The sequence below is a fragment of the Balaenoptera musculus genome, chromosome 15, assembly GCF_009873245.2.
Source record: "Balaenoptera musculus isolate JJ_BM4_2016_0621 chromosome 15, mBalMus1.pri.v3, whole genome shotgun sequence".
Taxonomy (NCBI): Eukaryota; Metazoa; Chordata; class Mammalia; order Artiodactyla; family Balaenopteridae; genus Balaenoptera; species Balaenoptera musculus.
This window is the reverse complement of record NC_045799.1, coordinates 79893899-79900290: the sequence shown is the minus strand read 5'-3', so window position 1 is coordinate 79900290 and position 6392 is coordinate 79893899. Positions and strand designations below refer to the sequence as shown.

At 37.9% G+C, this 6392-nt stretch overlaps 1 non-coding gene across 1 annotated transcript; it reads left to right on the top strand.

The window, feature by feature from the left end:
- Window positions 1-439: 439 nt before the first annotated feature.
- TRNAD-GUC lies at window positions 440-511 on the top strand. The gene has a single exon. It is a non-coding gene; the product is annotated as a tRNA-Asp (tRNA).
- Window positions 512-6392: the final 5881 nt, after the last annotated feature.

The window sequence follows — 6392 nt, the reverse complement described above, 5'->3', positions numbered from 1 at the left end:
CTAGAGCCCATGCTCTGCAACAAGAGGAGCCACTGCAATGAGAAGCCTGCACACCGCAATGAAGAGTAGCCCCCGCTCACCACAATGAAGACCCAATGCAGCCAAAAATAAATAAATAAAATTAATTGATTGATTAAAATACCTTGTAATAACTATAATGGAACAGAATCTAAAAAAGAATACCCATGTATTCATACATATATTTGTATATATACACACCACATATATAACTGAATCACTTTGCTGTACACCTGAAACTAACACAGCATTGTAAATCAACTATATTTCAATAAAGTTTTTTTAAAATAAGTTTTAAAACACTTGGTCAAGTAGAATCGTAAGTATTGTGAAAGTATTCACTTAACTAAAGTGACAGTGAAGATTTCAAAGGCAAATACAGAAGGTTACAACAGATCACTTAAACAGTCTTATTGGGAGTTCCCTGGTGGCCTAGTGGTTAGGATTCAGCACTGTCACTGCTGTGGCCCAGGCTCAATCCCTGGTCAGGGAACTGAGATCCCATAGGCTGCACGGTGTGGACAAAATACTAAAAAATAATAAAAGAAAGTCTTACTTAAAGCAGCTCAATATTCCAAGAAAACTTTCTCATAACAAAAAACCAAACTCCAGTCTTGTATCAGCTTAAATAAATAAAATACTTTTTAAAATAAATTTATTTTTGGCTTCATTGGGTCTTCGTTGCTGTGTGCAGGCTTTCTCTAGTTGTGGCAATGGGGGACTACTCTTCGTTGTGGTGCATGGGCTTCTCATTGCAGTTACTTCTTGTTGCAGAGCACAGGCTCTAGGCACATGGGCTTCAGTAGTTGTGGCTCACAGGCTCAGTAGTTGTGGCTCATGGGCTCTAGAGCACAGGCTCACTAGTTGTGGCACACAGGCTTAGTTGCTCTACAGCATGTGGGATCTTCCTGGACCAGGGCTCGAACCCGTGTCCCCTGCATTGGCAGGTGGATTCTTAACCACCACGCCACCAGGGAAGCCCTATCAGCTTACTTTTAATAACAAAATTAATTTACTTAGATTGAATGCAATCTAATCTTATCCAGTTCTGACCATGAACAAAACTCTTTTCTCAAGGTTCCTCTTCCACAACTTCCTATACCCATATGAGTTTGTCCCTTATTCTTTCCCCATCCAGAAACAACCAGCTCTAGGACAAATCTACTCTTGAACAAAAATATCTCCATTTTTCGTACCTTCTTGCCAACAACATATATCCTACTTTCTTTACATACTGAAATGTTTCCCTTATTTCTAGTAGTTTTTAATTACCTATCACATAGGAGGCACCTCAATACATAAGGCAACTGCTAACAGCTATAAAAGGAAATCGACAGTAACACAATCATAGTGGGGGACTTTAACACCTCACTTACACCAATGGACAAATCATCCAAAATGAAAATAAATAAGGAAACAGAAGCTTTAATATGACACAATAGACCAGATAGATTTAATTGATATTTATAGGACATTCCATCCAAAAACAGCAGATTACACTTTCTTCTCAAGTGAGCACGGAACATTCTCCAGGATACATCACATCTTGGGTCACAAATCACGCCTCTGTAAATTTAAGAAAATTGAAATCATATCAAGCATCTTTTCTGACCACAACGCTATGAGATTAGAAATGAATTACAGGGGAAAAAACACAAACACATGGAGGCTAAACAATACATTACTAAATAACCAAGAGATCACTGAAGAAATCAAAGAGGAAATCAGAAAATACCTAGAGACAAATGACAATGAAAACACGACGATCCAAAACCTATGGGATGCAGCAAAAGCAGTTCGAAGAGGGAAGTTTATAGCTATACAAGCCTACCTCAAGAAACAAGAAAAATCTCAAGTAAACAATCTAACCTTACACCTAAAGGAACTAGACAAAGAAGAACAAACAAAACCCAAAGTTAGCAGAAGGAAAGAAATCATAAAGGTCAGAACAGAAATAAATGAAATAGAAACAAAGAAAACAATAGCAAAGATCAATAAAACTAAAAGCTGGTTCTTTGAGAAGATAAACAAAATTGATAAACCATTAGCCAGACTCATCAAGAGAAAGAGGGAGAGGATTCAAATCAATAAAATTAGAAATGAAAAAGGAGAAGTTACAACAGACACCACAGAAATACAAAGCATCCTAAGAGACTACTGCAAGCAACTCTATACCAATAAAATGGACAACCTGGAAGAAACTGACAAATTCTTAGAAAGGTATAACCTTCCAAGACTGAACCAGGAAGAAACAGCAAATATGAACAGACCAATCACAAGTAATGAAATTGAAACTGTGATTAAAAATCTTCCAACAAACAAAAGTCCAGGACCAGATGGCTTCACAGGTGAATTCTATCAAACATTTAGAGAACAGCTAACACCCATCCTTCTCAAACTCTTCCAAAGAACTGCAGAGGAAGGAACACTCCCAAACTCATTCTATGAGGCCACCATCACTCTGATACCAAAACCAGACAAAGACACTACAAAAAAAGAAAATTACAGACCAATATCACTGATTAATATAGATGCAAAAATCCTCAACAAAATACTAGCAAACAGAATCCAGCAACACATTAAAAGGATCACACACCATGATCAAGTGGGATTTATCCCAGGGATGCAAGGATTCTTCAATATATGCAAATCAACCAATGTGATACACCATATTAACAAATGGAAGAATAAAAACCATATGATCATCTCAATAGATGCAGAAAAACTTTTGACAAAATTCAACACCCATTTATGATAAAAACTCTCCAGAAAGTGGGCATAGAGGGAACCTACCTCAACATAATAAAGGCCATATAGGACAAACCCACAGCAAACATCATTCTCAATGGTGAAAAACTGAAAGCATTTCCTCTAAGATCAGGAATGAGACAAGGATGTCCACTCTCACCACTATTATTCAACATAGTTCTGGAAGTCCTAGCCACGGCAATCAGAGAAGAAAAAGAAATAAAAGGAATACAAATTGGAAAAGAAGAAGTAAAACTGTCACTGTTTGCAGATGACATGATACTATACATAGAGAATCCTAAAAATGCCACCAGAAAACTACTACAGCTAATCAATGACTTTGGAAAAGTTGCAGGATACAAAATTAATGCACAGAAATCTCTTGCATTCTTATATACTAATGATGAAAAATCTGAAAGAGAAATTATGGAAACGTTCCCATTTACCATTGCAACAAAAAGAATAAAATACCTAGGAATAAACCTACCTAGGGAAACAAAAGACCTGTATGCAGAAAACTGTAAGACACTGATGAAAGAAATTAAAGATGATACCAACAGATGGAGAGATGTACCATGTTCTTGGATTGGAAGAATCAATATTGGGAAAATGACTATACCACCCAAAGCAATCTACAGATTCAATGCAATCCCTATCAAATTACCAATGGCATTTTTTATGGAACTAGAACAAATCATCTCAAAATTTGTATGGAGACACAAAAGACCCCGAATAGCCAAAGCAGTCTTGAGGGAAAAAAACGGAGCTGGAGGAATCAGACTCCCTGACTTCAGACTATACTACAAAGCTACAGTAATCAAGACAATATGGTACTGGCACAAAAACAGAAACATAGATCAATGGAACAAGATAGAAAGCCCAGAGATAAACCCACGCACCTACGGTCAACTAATCTATGACAAAGGAGGCAAAGATATACAATGGAGAAAAGACAGTCTCTTCAATAAGTGGTGCTGGGAAAACTGGACAGCTACGTGTAAAAGAATGAAATTAGAACACTCCCTAACACCATACACAAAAATAAACTCAAAATGGATTAAAGACCTAAATGTAAAACCGGACACTATAAAACTCTTAGAGGAAAACATAGGAAGAACACTCTTTGACATAAATCACAGCAAGATCTTTTTTGATCCACCTCCTAGAGTAATGGAAATAAAAACAAAAATAAACAAATGGGACCTAATGAAACTTCAAAGCTTTTGCACAGCAAAGGAAACCATAAACAAGACGAAAAGACAACCCTCAGAATGGGAGAAAATATTTGCAAACGAATCAATGGACAAAGGATTAATCTCCAAAATATATAAACAGCCCATGCAGCTCAATATTAAAGAAACAAACAACCCAATCCAAAATTGGGCAGAAGACCATTTCTCCAAAGAAGACATACAGATGGCCAAGAAGCACATGAAAAGCTGATCAACATCACTAATTATTAGAGAAATGCAAATCAGAACTACACTACCTACTACTACTAGGTATTACCTCACACCAGTTAGAATGGGCATCATCAGAAAATCTACAAACAACAAATGCTGGAGAGGGTGTGGAGAAAAGGGAACCCTCTTGCACTGTTGGTGGGAATGTAAATTGATACAGCCACTATGGAGAACAGTATGGAGGTTCCTTAAAGAACTAAAAATAGAATTACCATATGATCCAGCAATCCCACTACTGGGCATATACCCAGAGAAAACCATAATTCAAAAAGACACATGCACCCGAATGTTCATTGCAGCACTATTTACAATAGCCAGGTCACGGAAGCAACCTAAATGCCCATCGACAGACGAATGGATAAAGAAGGTGTGGTACATATATACAATGGAATATTACTCAGCCATAAAAAGGAACGAAATTGAGACATTTGTTGAGACGTGGATGGATCTAGAGACTGTCATACAGAGTGAAGTAAGTCAGAAAGAGAAAAACAAATATCGTATATTAACGCATGCATGTGGAACCTAGAAAAATGGTACAGATGAATGGGTTTGCAGGGCAGAAGTTCAGACACAGATGTAGAAAACAATCATATAGACACCAAGGGGGGAGTACCGCGGTGGGGTGGGGATGGTGGTGTGCTGAATTGGGCGATTGGGATTGACATGTATACACTGATGTGTATAAAATTGATGACTAATAAAAACCTGCAGTATAAAAAAAAAAACTAATACTAAACTTTCTTTGGGTTATTTGTATGGAAATATGTTAATATAAATGTTTCAGACATTACATGAAATTTCTAAAAATCTTATATATTCTGGTATAATATTATAAGTCATAATTCTAGTTATTACTTTAAAATGTATATCTCAGAAATAACCAAAAGAAAAAAACCATAATGGAAGAGAATATTAAAAAAGAATGTACAGGGCTTCCCTAGTGGCGCAGTGGTTGAGAGTCTGCCTGCCAATGCAGGGGACACGGGTTCGAGCCCTGGTCTGGGAAGATCCCACATGCCGCGGAGCAACTGGGCCCGTGAGCCACAATTACTGAGCCTGCGCGTCTGGAGCCTGTGCTCCGCAACAAGAGAGGCCGCGATGGTGAGAGGCCCGCGCACCGTGATGAAGAGTCGTCCCCACTTGCCGCAACTAGCGAAAGCCCTCGCACAGAAACGAAGACTCAACACAGTCATAAATAAATAAATAAAATAAATAAAAGAACGTGAATTTCTTAAAAAAAAAAAAAAAAGCTGGGAATCATGTTGATCTCCATATGTTTAAAAAAAAAAAAAAAAAGAATGTACATATATATAAGTGAATCACTTTGCTGTACACCTGAAACTAACACAGCATTGTAAATCAACTATATTTCAATAAAGTTTTTTTTAAATAAAGTTTTAAAACACTTGGTCAAGTAGAATCATAAGTATTGTGAAAGTATTCACTTAACTAAAGTGACAGTGAAGATTTCAAAGGCAAATACAGAAGGTTACAACAGATCACTTAAACAGTCTTATTGGGAGTTCCCTGGTGGCCTAGTGGTTAGGATTCAGCACTGTCACTGCTGTGGCCCGGGCTCAATTCCTGGTCAGGGAACTGAGATCCCATAAGACGCATGGTGTGGACAAAATATTAAAAAATAATAAAAGAAAGTTTTACTTAAAGCAGCTCAATATTCCAAGAAAACCTTCTCATAACAAAAAACCAAACTCCAGTCTTGTATCAGCTTAAATAAATAAAATACTTTTTAAAATAAATTTATTTTTGGCTGCATTGGGTCTTCGTTGCTGCCTGCAGGCTTTCTCTAGTTGCGGCGATGGGGGGCTACTCTTCTTTGCGGTGCATGGGCTTCTCATTGCAGTGGCTTCTCGTTGCAGAGCACAGGCTCTAGGCACATGGGCTTCAGTAGTTGTGGCTCATGAGCTCAGTAGTTGTGGCTCACAGGCTCTACAGCACAGGCTCAGTAGTTGTGGCACACAGGCTTAGTTGCTCCACAGCATGTGGGATTTTCCTGGACCAGGGCTCGAACCCGTGTCCCCTGCATTGGCAGGCGGATTCTTAACCACCACACCACCAGGGAAGTCCTATCAGCTTACTTTTAATAACAAAATTAATTTACTTAGATTGAATGCAATCTAATCTTATCCAGTTCTGACCATG